Source organism: Drosophila mauritiana, chromosome 2R (assembly GCF_004382145.1).
Source record: "Drosophila mauritiana strain mau12 chromosome 2R, ASM438214v1, whole genome shotgun sequence".
Lineage (NCBI taxonomy): Eukaryota > Metazoa > Arthropoda > Insecta > Diptera > Drosophilidae > Drosophila > Drosophila mauritiana.
In genome coordinates, this window is record NC_046668.1 from 1,848,454 (window position 1) to 1,866,860 (window position 18,407).

Below are 18,407 nucleotides of genomic sequence, written 5' to 3' on the forward strand. Positions count from 1 at the left end.
TGTGACAACTACAACTAAGCTTTGAGAGGTCTTGGACTATCAGCGTCTATTTCTTCTGGCCACTCTCTTAATGATCTCTTGATGTCGGGTTCAGTCATCCAGCCCAAGCTGTTTTTCGCAATAATCCGGTTTCATTTGCACCCTGTTGCCATTACAGGGGACATCTGAAAAATGTATCGCTGTGTAAGGATTTCGCACGAGGACAGCTACTTGCAATGTTTTTAATGGAGAGACTAATCAACAGAGAAGATTATAGTGCATAAACCATACAGTTACGTACAGCACCAAGCCAGCCTCCCACTTGTCTGTGAGGGCTGTGCACCCTTTGTCAATGAATGAGCGGACAGCATTTCTCATTAGAGCAGAAATATATTACGGTGGATCATCCAAAGGAGCAGATTGACGAATAGCATGCCTTTCTGGTCACTGGAGGCTCGCAACAAGGCCCCGATAAAGTGCTACGTCTGTGTATTTATTTCCTTCGTAACCAAGGTGCTTTATATGCGGAAGCGGCCTCCCTCAGTCGTAGCATTCTATGAACTGAAGACTCTGGAATGCCATATCTCAGGCGCAATAAATTTTAGACCTTTAGTCTCACTTTCAAAAAGCACCGCTGATCTGGACGTTCCTACCCCAGCACATTTTTTTGACGGCGGTCCTCCTGATTCCTATGAAAAGCCTGACGTGATAGGTCTCAACTACAACCGCTTAGATGGGTGGCAGCGAGTTTCCTATGTGCTGCAAATCATTTGGTCTAAGTGGAAAGAAGAGTTTCTAAAGTTACTTCACCAGCGTTCCAAGAGGCGAACCCAAAGAGCTGGCCTGTCGGTGAAAGACATTGTTCAGATGATACCCGGCAGATATGGTGTCTCTCGAGTTGGCCTACTGAACAGAGAGGCCAGGCGTTGCAGGCGTTGAACAAGTTGCAGGCGTTGAACAAGTTGTGTCTGCTGCCCCTTGAGGACTCTGTTAAAAGGCTGACTTCTCACGGATGGAGCAATTTTGGCCATGCAGTCGCCAGCATTAAGCAAAACCAGTTGTAGTAGTTAATATTAACGTAAATCAATTATTGTTTTTCGCTTGCGCTTTATTTTTCATTTCTCTAAACAAACCTTTGCATACAGTCTTATCTTTACGCTCATCAGTATCCAGAGCGTTCGGAGAATCGATCTCTCTCAGTCTTGGAGTCAATCGTTTACATACTTCCCCCGCATTCATTCAACCGTTTTTCTCAAAATAAACTACATAAACTAAAAACAAAATTTAAACAATAAATTTTGTTATTTCAAAGGCTCAAATGAAAAAGCTCAATGGCTAAACAACACCCTTACACCAAATTCGTCGAGCAATGCGGTTTTAAAGTTTTCCAATAACAAACGTCACGACTACGAATAAATAGCTTTGCTGATCAACTAAATAATTGTTTTGCATATGATGAGGCAATGCGATTTTTCATTGACTTTGAGAAGTTGTGTGGCAATTTATAAACACGATAAGTATTTGTTTCAATTAATATTTCAGTTTTATTTCACGGGCAGTGCCCGTACCGAACCGATTAAGAGTTAAAGTGCAGAAGGCAAATGACGATGTTTCCCAAAATAAATATTTAAACAGTTGTTCTCGCTCTCTATTGAGAGAGAGGAACATAGCACAAAGGGGAATGCAAAATCGTTTGCTGCACAGACCAATGTATAAGAGTGATAAAATAAAATAACTTAAATTTATTATGAGCTGCTGCTGGCTGCGGGATGCATAACCAACCATCCTTGTGTTGGAGGTCACGGGCTGACAATATCATCTTGTTTGGGTAGAACGCAAAGTTTAGCGACGGCTCTATTGAAGATTCCAGTGGCAGTTTTGAGAACAGCAACTCGTGCGGGTGTTCTGAAAGAGGAACTAAAGGTCTTGAATTAAATATTGCCGCAATGTGGCAAATGAGCGCAGGCCATCAGCGGGCAAAACGGCAGGGCCAACAGCTCGGTAAAAATGATGCTTTGCTGTTTTGACAGTCGCCTCCCAGAGGCCTCCAAAATGCGGCGATCGAGGAGGGATAAATCGCCATTCAATGCTATCAGTCAAGCAGAGTTCATGTACTGCAGTTTGATGTGAACAAATGCTTAAGATCCTGAACCAGCTCAAGGTGAATAGCCTTTGTAGAAAAGCAGATAAGGATGCAGATATAGCACTTGATGGGTGCTTTATTCCGAACAGGATGTTTGTAACAAAATGGGCAGCAAAAGTCCCGACCAGTGACCTTGAATGAATGTGAAACTGTTACGCGGTCCTCAGGAAGGTCACCCATAATGTGGCGAGCTATGTGTGGCTTGGCTCGAAAACATATGATGCATTTGCTGACTGCACTTGCAGCTGTCTTGCGACCGTCAATGGGCCAGAACTGCAGTCGAATGGAAGCGAGTAGTGCGCGAGGTCCAGAATGCAGATTACGACGATGATAGTCGAGTATTATGGCACGAGTGACTGGGTGCTGACGTGGCAATAGTTTGAATGCACTCACAATGCATCCATCGGTTTGAATGCACTCACAATGGTGAGCATTTTTACAAGGACTGTATTTGCACCGGCAACCAAACTGCACACACAATAGCAATGTGTGTATTTATGTACAAAGTCAATTCTTTTTGCACAGCCAAAACGACACGAATTTGGCGGTAGGCAAAGAAGAAACAGAAAACGGGGCGAGTGACACGGGTAAACTGCCGCTACGCTTGAATGCTTATGTGCGTAAGCAAAGAACCCGACAACGAAACGAGAGCAAGCAAAAAGTAGGGCGAAAAATGCAGTATGTACCCACAAAAGTGCACCGAAATTAGTTAAACTGTTTTTGAGTTCACGATTAAGAAATGTTACCGGTCGGGGTCACCAAATATTGAGGCAATGAGCTTTTTCATTGACTTGTATGTATTTTGCCACACAGGGATGTAACGTAGAAAAAGAACGGCGGCAGTGCCCGTACAGAACCGATTAAGAGTTAAAGTGCATCACAGCAGTACCGGTGTGATCAACACTTAATTTGTAACTGATTTTGCTATGTAGAAGGCAAATGCGCAAGTTTTACAAAATAAAGATTTAAACAGTGGTTCTCGCTCTCTATTGACAGAGAGGAACATAGCACAGAGGGGAATGCAAAATCAATTGCTGCACAGAGCAATGTATTAGAGTGATAAAATGAAATTACTCAAATTACTCAAATTACTCATTATAAGATGATCTGCTGCTGGCAGCGGTCTGCATAACCAAACAGCATATATGAACACCTGGAACTGAGTCCATTCCATCGTAAGTGCACACCTTCCCGAATTATTTCAACCTGGCGATCCTGCCCACCTTTACCTGGATTTCGCCTACGCTCACCACTTCGACCTGTCTGGACATTATTAGATGTTACAGATGTAAATGACTCATCTAAATTACGATCATCATTCACTTTAATTTCTACGTTATCCGAATTCAAGCCACAGAGAGTCCTAATTCTGTTATTTTTTTTCGTAACAACAGTGCCAAAATCTTTTGCCTGATCAATTTCAAACTTAATTATAGTTTTAAAAAATATCGTTAGAAAAAATGAAATCTCAAGGTAATGCTCATCAAATATAACAGTTCATTTCAAGTATGCCACTCGGCAACAGTTTAACTCCAAGAAATGTTTCTTTAATATACTGCTACGCCTAGCACTACTTAAAATGTAATCCCTGTTGAAGCAATAGCACAATTACGTAACATCGGTTAACAAATATGATCCAGTTACAATTTACCAAATCGAAGAGCAACCTCTTCAGATCCTCCTGTAGACTAGTCCCGGTTAGATGGCGAGAATACTACCGCAGTCCGCTGTTGCTTGTCGTAATAGGCGACTAATACGGCAATAGGTTCCTCTAACCAGGCTTGTCGGAGCAAAATGAGAGCCACCTCTTCAGATCCTCCTGTAGACTAGTCCCGGTTAGCTGGCGAGAATACTACCGCAGTCCGCTGTTGCTTGTCGTAATAGGCGACTAATACGGCAATAGGATCCTCTAACCAGGCTTGTCGGAGCAAAATGACTAAAACACTAGTCTAGGACGTACGCATCAGAGAACTGCAGCCCGCCACTCGCACTCTACGTCCACCCGATAAACACTCGGTACTCTAGGCACCCCGTGTTTTTTGACACCCTACTTGCGGCAACACAAAATACTCGAGTGTTTTACCAACGTGGTGTTATTGTTACGAGTAAAAAAACCACCCGAGGCCTGCTGCGCAATCACCGTTTGGGTGAGTGGACGCACAGTCAACGATCGGCCGCACGTCATTTTTTGTATGCGGGCTGCAGTTCTCTGGTCATTTTTTGTACGCCTAAAATTTGTATGGGAGGAAGCGTGACGGGTATAAGAAATGAAGGGTAAAAGGGAATACCCAAGAAAAATTTCGTGCTCATGTCTTTGCTCTTCAATGGGTGCCACCCGTTTCGAATCATTTTTTTTTTTTTTTTTAATTTTTTTGTTATTTATTGAATCTTCCCTTTGTGTTAAGAGACTAACAATAAGTGTTCAAATCTTAATCTAACTTAATTAACTTTCACTTAGTGATAGTTTTTTTTTTTTTTTTCATTAATGCCCTAATAAGTTTATTGCTGGGCTGGGAGGTCGTTGCGGTGCAGCCGGCTTTGACTGCATACTCGGATTAGTTTTCTTGCGAGGGGATTTGTATGGGTGGTCAGCTTTTCGTTATACTTCGTTTTTTTCTCAGCTATTACTTCGATTACTAATTTGATTTTTAGGTCTCTGTGTATGTTTTCGTTTCGAAGGTACCACGGCGCTCCAGTGATAATTCTCAGAATTCTTGACTGTGCTCGCTGAATAATGTCTATGTTACTTCTGGATGCGTTGCCCCACAGCTCGGAGCCATAAGTCCAGATAGGTTTTAAGACGGAGTTGTATAGAAGAGCTTTGAACTCCAGACTAAGTGGAGAGCGAGCATTTATGAGCCAGTGGAGGTTCCTTGCTTTAAGTTTAAGATGTTTCGATTTGGCTTCTATATGTTTGCGCCAAGTGAGCCGCCTGTCCAGATGAACTCCCAGATATGTTACCTCGTCGGCTTGTGGAATGCATATGTTATTCAAGACCAGTGGTGGGCATGTTTGTTTGTTTAAGGTAAAGGTAACCTGCTTGCATTTTTGAACATTTATTGAAATTCTCCAGTCGGCAAGCCATCGTTCTACAGATGTTAAGTAAGTTTCGAATCATTGCCTTATTAATTTTTCACACGTCGCTAGCTGAATACTCTACTGACAAATAATCTTACATAGTCATTTTTTAAATGAATTTTGTGACATTATGTACATAGATTCGGCTATTAGCATTATTACTATTACTATTATTTTTACTATAATCTATATTTAAATAATAATAACGTTAATAATATATAATAATATTTAATAAAATATATATAATATAAAATAATATATATATATAATAATTAAATTACATACATATATATATATTAATAATATATAATATAATAAAATATAATATAATATATATAATTATAATAATATATAATAATAAGATGAAGGGCATATTTTACAAAGTATTCGACAAAGTCTAGAGCCACGCCGAAAGAATAGTGTGTAAACGTATGGAGTGTAAAACGTATGGAGTTACGCATCTTGTCTGTGACTCGCCTATCTACGAGACACACAAGTATTTTTGGAAACACCCGAGTATTTTTGGAAACACCCATGTGTTTAACGGTAAACCCACAAGTGTTTTTGTCACTCATCCCTTTTTAGGCAGTGTGTGATCGGCACCCGCGACGCAGAGCACCGTATTGATTCGGGTGCGCGCACAACGGGGTGTCTTGTCTGCATGTTCAGATTTATACTGTGTGTTTGTAAGTACCCGCGATGTGCGTGGCGGGTAGCACCCGCACACAAAATTGTAGGGTGTGAGTCGAGTGGTAAAAAAGTGCCACCCTTGCAGTTCTCTGGTACGCATCGCATATATTTTTACCCGTTACTCGTAGAGTAAAAGGGTACACTATATTCCTTGAAAATCATGTAACGGGCAGTTTCCGATCATATATGGTATATATATTCTGAACTGGATCAACCGAGTCAATCTGGCCATGTCCGCCTGTCTGCATGAAAGCCACGTTCTCAAAACCTAATAAAGCTAGGAAATTGAGATTAGACACGCAGATTCCAAGGACAAAGACTAATAGCAATTTTATTTTCAAAACCTTTGGAAAATATTTTGATATTTAGGATATTGATAGTTGTGATATATTGATATTGTTTAGTAGTCAAATTTAATTTATTTGTTTTATTTTTTATTTTATTTTATTCTCAAATTTCGTCCGATGTGCCAGAGAAATGATAAAATTTCGAACTTCCACTAGCTATTTAATAGTCAGGGAACTCGAAAATATAATTCTCACTTGTTTCTTACTTTGTAAATCATACTGAAATGATCAAACTAATTCTGATTTCTAATGCTTTAAGTTAGTTGCCTTTTTCAATCAAATTTTTCGTTGCCTTCTCGTTATGCATTTCACTTGAAATTGGTCAAGAAACCAACTATGGAGATATTCCTGATTTCGCAGCGAATCTGTCTTATAGCTAAATCCATCGATTCGCTACTTTGGTACGAGATAAACGAGGTTTACTTAAAAACACCTGACGCACTTGTTTAATTGGGATCGAATTATGCTGCGAAGAGCTCTTTTAAAATCCACCGATGAGTTCCTCAGCCGACCGTCTACTCAGATAAGTCAAACTTGGTCCATAAAGAGTCGACGGTCCTATGGTTTCATTATAAGGTGGAACACACCCGACACCCGGCACAAGCTTGACTTGACCGACGCAAGATTGTGGTGTATATTCCAGTTACATCCGATAATATATAAAGAATAAGAGCAGCTATGTCGGCCATGTACAATAATTAGAAAATCGAGTTCGCATTAAAGTATTTACTGACAAATCATCTGTCTCCAAAAAAGCTGTTGATAATGCAATTTAATTTAAGGCAGAGTCTTTTTGCTTTATGATATCGATTTTTTGGAAAAATCATTAGAAGTTGAATAATTTGTAACAAACACGGAGTGTTTGCTGCATCGCTGCACCAAAAACGATGCTATGGATTTCCAGGTTGGATCCTACGCATTTTAGTTGCTTCCCGAAATTTTTAATAAGTCTAGTGAAGTTAACCAAAGGGTAGTCTCGATCAGTGGACATAGACAACGTCCGCCGTCCGACAGAATTAACCGAATTAAACCGAATTAAATGCGCGCTTTAAATCCAATTGAAGTCCTTACAAGCTGATTAAGCTTGCTCCTGTTTTCTCTAAACGGTCTTAACCTGCATGGTATGACGTAACTCTTGCGTAAGCCGTCTATGATTTTTTAGATCGAACTTTTGCTGAAACTAGAATCCAAGAATATTGAGACGAAAAGACTTTGAAATTATAAAAGAGAAAAATTAGAGTTAATATTAAAGTAAATTAGGTTTAAGTAAATTGTAAAGTTTCTCCTACTCAATGTAATGAATAGTGTAAGAGAATGAAAGTGTCTCTTTATCGCTTTTGTTGAAAAATGTAAGTAAAGTAAAAGTCAAAGTAAGCTTGAAAAATAATTTGAAAATTAATTAGGGTAAACAGACAGGAGCCAGAAATTTGTTAATGTGAAGACCACCAGTAGAATTTATTTAATTTATTTGTGTAAATCTCATTTTGTTCTCATGCCTCGAATTAAAGGAAAAAATTAAAAGAAAAAGAAGAATTAAATAAATATAGTAACTTTTTAGGAATAAATAAATACTCTCACCGTTGATTGTTTAAATGCAGATTATGACGCTTTATGTAGGAATACGCGAATGGTATTGGAGATATCGGAAAGACGCCAAGACAGTTAAATGGAAAGATTTTCGTGATGCATGCAGTATAATAATTACCGAAACGATACCGAGATTATAGAAAACATCATTATTAATTTATCTTTAGCATTTGTAAGTGTATTAATAATTTGAACTTTTGCTTAACATAGAAACCAAGAATATTGAGAAGAAATGTCTTTGAAATTGTAAACAAGAAAAATTAGTGTTAATATTTAAGAAAGTCTAAAATAGGTTTAAGTAAATTGTAAAGTTTCTCCTACTCAATGTAAAGAATAGGGTAAAAAAAGAAAATGTCTCTTTATGTTAATAAAGAAGAATACGTCTATAGTAACGTAATGATGCCTTCTTTTTTTTTTTTTTTTTTTTTAGAATTTTTTTATTTATTGAATCTTCTTGTATAAGAACTAACAATAAGTTTAAAAATCTTAACTATAACAAGTATTTTTTGAACAGTTGTATTATTTTTCCAACTGTTCTATGATTAAACGGCCCTAATAATTTATTCGCTGGGTTGGTAGGTCCTTTCGCCGGAGACGGGAACGGCTGCTGAGCTGGATTAGACCTCGCGCTAGGTGGTTGGGGTGCGTGTAAAGCTTGCTATGGTATTTTTTTCTTAAGTTCCGTGATTGCGTTGGTAACTGATGGGATATTTAGGTCTCTTTGGATGTTTTCACTCCGCCTTCCTTACAATTTACTTATACAAAAGAGCGACCGCGGTGGTTATCGGTCGGCTTAGTGTTGGCGACAAAAGCAAGGGCAAAGGCAGGCTAAGTGTTGGCGAAAAAGACAAGCGTAAAGGCAATGCTGCTGAGATTAAAGTTTGAAATTTGTTTATCAACTGGAGCAGATTGCTATATTTATGGGTTGGATAACTCTGCCCCTTTTAAAATGACACGCCCCGCTTCATTATGAATTTCGCTTAAACGCTCTCTTAATTCTGTTAAAAATTCTTTCTCAGTGTTTGGTTTTTCTAGTTCTGCCTGTTTTTGTTTGGTTACAAATATAATTTTTTTTTTAATTATTATTTATTAAGTGAAGAATCCGTACATCATAATATCGTATCTTAACATCACAGGGTGGAGAAATATTCTTAGGAATTACCAAACTACAAATATAATATAATAGAACTGAATTTTATTATTAGTGTAGTATAAATGAAATAAATAAATATAAATAAAATTGATATTTTTCAATTGAAATTTTCAATAAATGGGTTTAAAATATTAATGTTGTCAAGAGTAAGTTCTGAGTTGTTGGGTTTTATGTAATCTGATATTTCCAGATTCTTAAAGTGGATAGTGGTTATGTGTTAAAGTATTTTGTTTTTTAAATTAGTGTATGAAATATTATTTATTGTGGTTGTGCCGTTAAATGTTATTAAATATGACCCGTCTAAATGAGAATTGTTTACGTTTTTATTTCCATTTATAAGAATGGCACCTTCATTAATGTAGATATCATATTCTCATTTTTTTTCTTTTAGTGCAAATTGATTTCTCTCCATTTAGTAAGCGGGTAAAACAATATTATCATTTTTTTTTAAATACCATTGTTATCAAAAAGTTTGTTCTTAAAATTAGATATTGCACAGAAAGTATTTTCGCATTTTGCGACCTGATAACTTATTAGTAATTTTCAATTATTATGTGAAATGGATCTGGCATAATAAATTTCGCATCTATTTACTATAACAGGGTATTTGATATAAATAATAAAGAGTTCGTTATGTAGTACAATTTTGAATACGGAGATATTCATTAGAACTGCAATAATTATAGGCTTGTGTTGGCTATTTAATATTTATTTAATGTCTTCATTATTTAACATTTTTGTGTTAAATACATCAATTTTCGCCAGTGTAATAGTATCACTTATCTTGTGCAAGTCGAATATTAACAATCGTAAACAATGTTTTTTTAACGGCAATTCCTGATCAATAAAAATGTTTTTAAAATTTATTTTATTCTGTATTTTAGTGAAGTCATCGTGATCCGGAGTTCCAGCTAACCATTTCCAAAGAGTGCCTAACTCATTTATTCCCCTTTTTGATCTAGTTGATGGCAACTGTTTTTAATATTATTTATTTTTATTCGAGATAAAGCGTCAGCTACTACATTTGTTGTTCCGGGCTTATATATTATTTTTGGATGAAACTTTCTATGAAAGAATGCCATCTTTTCATTTCTAGGTTCGGGTTTTTATCTGAAATTGTAAAAAATAAAGATTGATGGTCTGTTTGAATTTCTATACCGATTACTCTATATAAATAGTTTCTGAAATTTTCAAGAGCGCAAGCAATTCTTTTTAATTCGTGGCATAAAGTTATTCAGTTTTATTTAAGGTTTTATATATGAAAGTAATTGGTTTATTATCCTGTGATAAAACCGCTCATCTACATCTGATGCATCCGTTGTCACAGTGCATTTTTTATTATAATCTGGTTGAAAGGCTTTTACAGCTGGGTCATCTAACTGTATTGTTATTTTTGTAAACATTCTCCTAGAAATTTTACCATTTTCTCCTCCTAAGTATTTGGTTAAACGTTCGGCAATTTTCGCGTAATTTCGGACAAATTTTCGTTAATATCCAATGAGGCCTAAAAAACTTCGAAGCTCTCTATTGTTTTGTGGAGTCGGATACTTCATAATTGTGGACATTTTTTCTGGATCTGTTTTAATTACATTGTTTCTAATTGTTTTTGTTTCCTATCATTTTCTTGTTTACTTCGTTGTAGAATTCGGTAATGCTTAAGCTTCCCTGTCTTAGGATGCTAAATTCTGATTTGAGAATATGGATTGGTCTTTTATCGTTATAAATAAAATCCAATCTGGAAAGAATTGCTTGAAAGTTTAAAACGGTACCATGGTTAGTTAGAACAAAGGCACTAGAATAACAAGATGCGTAACGGCCATACATTGTGGTTTGGCACTATGCAGCAACTTTTGGTGACGGTCAAAATTGCTCTCTTTCCGCTCGCTTACGCTGAGAGCGTAAGAAATCTAAAAATATAATTTGCTTGCTTGTGTGAGTAAAAACAAAAGTCGAAAACGTGTATATGTGTGCGTACATGTGCAAGAAGACGATTTTTGGGCCGAAACCAATTCTGATCCAAGGAAGGAATTTACATGTTTGGAGTTTTGGCCAAATTCGTAGCAATGTGATACAATTGCGCGCCTTTTAAAAATTTAAAATTTGAATAGAACAAAATAAAACTGAAACTGAAAAACAACTGAATATAATGCGCATTTTAAATAATAAAAATTGATCATTTACATCCATCATATTAAGTCAAATGACTTAATAAATATACTAAATAATTAGAGCAAATACCAAGGAAATTATTATAAATACTGTAATTTAAAACATAAATTTTCCAAAAAGAAGACATTACATTGAGAAATAAATAATTCATAAAAATAATACGTAGTAGAAAATAAAAATTGATAAAATAAATAAATATATGAAAACTGTTTATTGCAAAAGTCATATCTCAAGGCGCGAAGTGCGGACACAAGCACTCAACCATCAAAATCATTGCCTTAATAATTCTTATGACAAATATTCTAATATAAAGTCATTATTGAAATTTTTTTCGTAATATTATGATTCGGCTATTACTATTTCTAAGCTTTATTTAAATAACAATAACGTTAAGGCAATTGATCAAAAATAATATAGATTTAAAGTCTAAGAACTTCTAAGGTGAAGGGCATATTTTGTAAAATTTACAATGCATCACTGTATGCGTAGAAAAGAGCTGTTTGCTGTAGCGCTCTCCGCTCTCTCGCTGTCGAACAAAAACTCTAGAGAGCCTGAAGCCACCTCTAGAGCCACGGCGAAAAAATCGTGTGCCAAAAAATCGTATGGCGTTACGCATCTTATTATTCTAGTGTCTTTGGTTGGAATACAATGTGCTGCTCCCATGATTTTATTACGTAGAATTGTGATAAAATATAGTTTGCTTTGAATTTTATATAGACTCATGCCAGTTTCTACCGCTTCTCTCCAGCCTACATATTGGGTTATTTCACCTGTGAACTTTGGTAAGGATTTAACTACTTCTAGGGTGGTTTAGCAATTTATGGTTGGGTCAATTGTTTGTATTTTATAATCCTCCACTACATTTCTGCTAGCGTTTAACTGCCCTTCAATCCCTTCCATTTTTCTGGTCACTTCACCCAATTGTACATTTATTAATAGGTTAATTAAGGTTGGTTAAGGTAGACTAGGTTGGTGCTGAACATCCGGTTGCCATTGTTAAATTTAAATTTTCCAAACTATTTATTAACTTTTCCAGATTGTTTTCTTTAATTGATTTTATAATATTTAAATGTAATCTTTACAGTATTCCCTATATCTGCTCTTATTTTATTAAAAAATTTTTGTTTTAAAGACTTAATATTATGTTCAGCTCATGATACTTTCCGTTGGAGTCTTCCTTCCGTTTAGTTGTGCTTATTACTTTCTGTTGGGATCTTCCTTCAGTTTAATAGTCCTGATTATTTTATTTTGGGGTCTTCCTTCAATTTTTTGTTTTTAGCTGTAGCGAGGGATTGCCCTCAGCTCTTCCTTCCTTCTTGGTGTTGATTTTGTTCAATATTTTTGTATTTTTTTTTTGGTTATAGAGTTTGGTTTGGTTTCTTGTTGAGTCTGATTTTAATTATTAAAGGTGTCTTGTAAAAGTAATCAGTCCACCTTTTTAAATATTAATTTCTTAATTGGATTATTGCTCTAATTAATTTCCAATTACGTGTTTCGACGATCACTGTCACAGTAGTTAGATGGCGTTGGAATACTTTTTTTTTTAACTTTGTTTTCATTTATTGAATTGTCTCGAATAAGTACTAACAATAAGCTTAAAAATCTTAACTATTAAAAAATTTTTCTAAACAGTTGTTTTATTTTTCCAACTGTTCTGAGATTAAACGTCTCTAAAAATGGGTTAGTGGTTCTTTCGTCGGAGACGGGAACAACAGCTGAGCTGTGTTAGATTTTTCGCTAGGTGGTTGAGGTGCGAGGAAAGCTTGCTATGATATTTTTCCATAAGTTCTGTGATTGCATTGCATTCTGATGAAATATTTAAGTCTCTTTGGATGTTTTCGTTCCGAACGTACCACGGTGCCCCAGTGATGGTTCTCAGAATCTTTGATTGCTGTATGATGACAATATTGCTGTTACTGGAGCTGCCTCATAGCTGTGCGACATAGGTCCAGATGGGTTTCAATACAGAATTATAGAGTAAGACCTTGTGGTCCAGGCTGAGGGGAGAGCCAGCGTTGATGAGCCAGTGTAAATTGTTGGCTTTGAGTTTAATATGGGTTTTTTAGCTTCAATGTGCCTGCGCCATGTGAGTCTTCTGTCAAGGTGTAGGTACGTTACATCATCTGCTTTCGGGAGTGGTATGTTGTTCAACAAAAGTGGTGGGCAATATTGTCTGTTTATCGTAAATGTCACGTGCTTGCATTTTTTCTCGTTTACTTTTATTCGCCAGTCAGACTTCTCAATGTCTATGAGGTGCAATACCAGCTGAGTTGTAGGTTGAATTGGGGACCTTGAACGGCTAAGGATAGCTGTATCGTCGGCAAACGTGGACACTGTTAGGCAACTGTTTGTAGGAATGTCAGCAGTATAGATGAGGTATAAAGTAGGCCTAAGACCGCTGGGGGACACCAGCCTTAATTTCGTGGTCAGTGGAGCTGTTAGGTAGCAAACTGCAGAATGATGAATCGATGATCATCTCTCCGGGGTAATAAGGTCGTAGCCGGAGGATTTTTTCGGGCTGAGATTTTCTTGGACGAAACACAATTGGGGTGTGTTGCTGGTGGCAGTTTGCGGTTGAAGAAGGTAGCCCAAATGTGCTAGTAGCCTCTTTTACCGTAAATACATTTTGTAGGTGAGCGGCAAATGTGGTGGCTCTGTCTGCATCAGGAATGCCTTATGGGCAAAATGGTTTCAGTCGGTGGGCAAAGAGTTGGGTGGGCTCTCCACAGTGACTTATGTTTAGTACCTGTTGGTGAAAGTTGCTCTATATATCGGCTCTGAGCGTATTCTTGCTCTTGTTTCAAAGCGTTGGTCACCTTTCGTGTGGCTATTTTAAGCTTTTGTTTTGCAGATGGTGATCTGGAAAATTGTCATTCTCTACGAAATCGTCGTTTTGTAATGTTTGTGATTTTAGGTGTTGCATTACGAGCTGCTTCCGTAAGAATGGATTCCAGTGTACCTGTGCAGCTCTCTATATCAGATTCTGTATTGAGTTTTGGGCTTAGCTCAAGGTGTGAACTAATATATTTTTTATACCTGAGCCAGATAAATTAGTACAGGCGAGTGATCAGATGACAGGTCTGGCAGACATTCAGCTTTAACCAAACTGCGAGAAATATTTTTCGTGACTGCGAAGTCAATAAAGTCAGTCAGCTTATTGAGGTCTGATGGCCAGTATGTGGACACAGTATGTGTCCCAGGGGATAGATGATCATATACGAATACGGCCGTTAGAGTGAGGTGAGTGTTGTCCTCAAGCTGTATATTGATAGATGTGGCCTGAAGATAAATTTAAGCAAACTCTGTATAAAAGTGGTGCTTCATACGGTTCTTAATTAGAATGCCGGTCCCACCGTGTGCTCTACCATCGGGGTGATTTGTACCATTATTTGAAAATTGTATTTGCTTGTAAGTTGAGTTTCCGAAAGAAGCATTACGTCGAGTTGCTTCTCATGTAGGAATTGAGCTAGCTCAAGTTTGCACTGTGAAACGCCATTGGCGTTCCACGTAGCAATGCGTAAGGTAGCCATTACTTATTTTGATTGTTGGAAAACAAGCATTTGTATCAAAAGGTTTTGATTACGCATCATGTCTTGAATGTCATGAATTCCATCATGCTCTGTTGTAAGGCTTGCATCATAGCTTTAGTTTTCGTTACTTGCTGCTCAGATGGCCTATAGTTTTGTTGTGTGTCCAATTTTGTGTGTTCTTCTTGGAGACGGGTTTTCAGCTCTTTGTAGATTGTGTAAAGATTTATAAGGCTAGGGTGGTGTCATGAGATATTCCAGGACGCACGCGCGAATGTCCAGCTGCTCCTTGTCGGTTATATGGGGTAGTTAGTTGAATCTAAGACTAATTTCTTTCTACATATCATCAATGTGGTTGCGTGCTACGACAATTAGGAAAAGGGCGGCAAATCGCCATCTACGACACAGACAACGGGCAGAAAGATTTTTTTACCCTACAAACTTCTGCTCGATCCTTAGGTGTGGTGGAGGATCGTGTTATGCCCGCCCTACCTTGGCCATTCTTTACCAAAAATCACAAATTATTGTCATCCAGAATGTCCCCTTCGATCGCAAAGTTTCGTTATTCAAAACATTATAAAAAGGAATATATTAGAACGAATAAAATTTCTAACAGCTATCATACATGTTAATTTAGACCTAATATTTACAGTTTTCGATTTCCCTTCAAATAAATACTTAATTTAGATGAAATTATTCTAGGGGAAGACACAATTTTGTACCTCAAAAATCAATTAAAAATAAACATACATTTCTTTTCGGACATATGTGCGTGTGCCAAAAATTAAACGGGCCAAAAAGAAACAAAGAATAAAGCGGTATTAGACAAATATCAGAGAAAAATTTTGCCCTTGAAAACAAATTCCACCATTTCGGTCTGCTAGAGACCTTGGCCTTGTAAACGATACTGATTCCACTAATACTTAGGCGATAAAAATATTGATGCGCCTTGCGCACCGTGGGACCAGGACCGCTTTTATCTGAATTTAATTTCACTTATTTATCGCATGTTTTTTTTTTAATTAAATAAATCGGTCAAAAAAACTCACCCATTTTTTGGGAATCCACCGACGAAAGCGCTTCCGGGTGATTTTCCTGTGGAATTCAAGGTTTATGCAGGTAAAAAGTATAACAATTAAAAAACAAAATAATATGGAGACATGCCGCGCCACAGGCGATCGCAGCTCGATCGCCGTGTTGTCATCCCGAACCGTTTGGAAGCTGGGCTGGAACCAGGAATATCCGCTTCTCTTAAGTTCTCTTAAGCATGTGCAAACTTTTTGCGTTGCATCGAGCCAAAAATTGCGGTAGGTCGCGAATTTTTTTGGCGAACTTCGGAGACCGGCGGTTCGGTCGCTATTTCTTTCGAACTTTAATATTTTCTAAAAAAAAAAACCAACGGCTCATGGCATGCATCACAAATGCATGCCAGTTTTCCGTAATTTCATTTATATTTATAATTTTCATTTTCTCGGGCCTCTAGGCCCCCTGTCCTGGTTTCCCGCAAAAACAGCCGCCGTCCTTCTATTTTCGCTTGGTGATCCAACGCTTCACTCCAAACGACTTCGCCTTGCTCACTTCCGAGTCCCAGTTGATCTCGGGCTTAATATTTCGGCAGTGCGTCTGCATTATATTTAAATTATGTTTAAGAGATATCTAACCTGAATTTTCCAGTGCCTCAATGATAATTTGAATCTTATTTTCCCACTTTTTGATGGCCAACCACAAAAAAAACTTTTCACTGCTTCGTCAGACCGTCAGAAATGGATTAAAACTAGAGCTGGAAAACCATCGATGGCACTATCGATGGTTTTAAGTTTTTTCAAACCATCCATGCTTTTCGAAAACAATCGATGGTTTCTCCGCACTGGCGTCACTAACACTGTGATACAGAGAGAGAGACATGAGAGACATACAACTGAACATCATTATCCTGATTTAATTCAAATAATAAATATTTTACAACAAGCTAATATGAAAATATCTCTTGAAAAATCTAAATTCTTTAAATTAGAAACCGCATTTCTTTGTTATATTTTTTCTCACAATGTAATTAAAACAGATCCTGAAAAAATTGTCCACAATTATGAAGTATCCGACTCCACAAAACATTACAGAGCTTTAAAGTTTTTTAGGCCTCACTGGATATTACCGAATACTTGCCCGAAATTACGCAAAAATTTCCAAACCTTTAACCAAATACTTATGAGAGGATAATGGTAAAATTTCTCGGAGAATGTCTACAAAAATAACAATACAGTTAGATGAGCCAGCTGTAAAAGCCTTTTACTAACTCAAAGATAATTTAATAGCACAAGTTTAATTAGTTCAACCAGATTATGATAAAAGTTCACTTTGAAAACAGACGCGTCAGATGTAGCTATCGGAGCGGTTTTATCACAGGATAATACACCAATTACTTTCATATCTAAAACTTTAAATAAAACCGAGAAACTTTACGCCACAGATAAAATAGAATTGTTTGCGCTCTTAAAAATATCAGAAACTATTTATATGGAGTAATCGGTATTGAAATAGAAACAGAACATCAGTCTTTATCTTTTACTTATCTTTTTAGAATATCATACCACATAACGGTAGGAATAAGCCTAAAACAAGATATAAGAAACAGGTTGTTAAGGAAAACTTACCTGACAAAATAATAATAATAATAAAATAAGAATTATTCACAAAGCCAATATTAAGTTTTAACAAATATTATATTTCTTTTAAAATTACAGATAATGCATTTCTTATTACTTTTAATACCATTCGTAATGATAACCACTTCAGAAATAATTGATTACTCAAATCACGAATTTTTCCTGTTCAAAGACAAAAAGAATGTTCCTACTTAAGAATCATATGCCGACTTATTCCACGTAACTAATTTAAGATTTTATAAAGAAACAATCGATCTAGAATCAGGATACATAAAAAAGGATACAATTAAAAGGTCACAATGGGAAGCGCAGCAGCGTCGCCATTGCCCTTGTCTTTGTCGCTAGTAATAAAGTGTCTTGTAATAGTATAAGTGAAAAAGTTTATCACCGAATAAATATTAAATAAAACTATAAATAATAATATAATAATACTATAAATAATAATAATACTAAAAATAATAATAAATATTAATAATAATACAAAATAAAAACAATTTTCTTTAATAATTAAGCTTATGCTTAATCTCAACTCTAGCTTTTATAGTTACTAAGATCTCGAAGTTCATACGGAAGGACAGGCCCAAATAGACTCGGCTATTGATCCTGGTCAAGAATATATGTATGTACTTTTTATGGTCGGAAACGCTTCCTTCTACATACTCTCCAACAAATCTAGTGTATCCTTTTAATCTACGAGTAATGGGTATTTGTTCTTTATTTTTTTAACCCGCGCAAATGACCTAGGGGCGCTACCATGTATAGTACAGATCGATTCGCGAGAAGATAGACGCGTTATAGAAAAGAGAACAGAGACGAGGAAACGAACATAATGTTAAATAATAAATAAATATTAGTGTTAGTAGGATCTAATTATGTACTAAATAAATTAAAATTGATTGCTTTAGGAGCGGCAGAGAGTCAAGATTAAAGATAATAGGATAAAGTCTATTATAGTCAGAACATAATACTCTGTAAGGGTCATGCAACTCATAGTTAGATCTACAATGATTTAAGATACGGGGTATATAGTTTCTAGTTAATCTTCTTGGAACCGAGAAGTTAAGCCGACTA

The 18,407-nt window shown here is 36.5% G+C and overlaps 1 long non-coding RNA gene across 1 annotated transcript; it reads right to left on the reverse strand.

The window, feature by feature from the left end:
* Positions 1-9,909: 9,909 nt before the first annotated feature.
* Positions 9,910-16,530, reverse strand: LOC117137489. Its single transcript, XR_004459161.1, has 3 exons — positions 16,335-16,530; positions 15,723-15,768; positions 9,910-10,087 (listed from the first exon to the last, which is right to left on the reverse strand). It is a non-coding gene; the product is annotated as an uncharacterized LOC117137489 (long non-coding RNA).
* Positions 16,531-18,407: the final 1,877 nt, after the last annotated feature.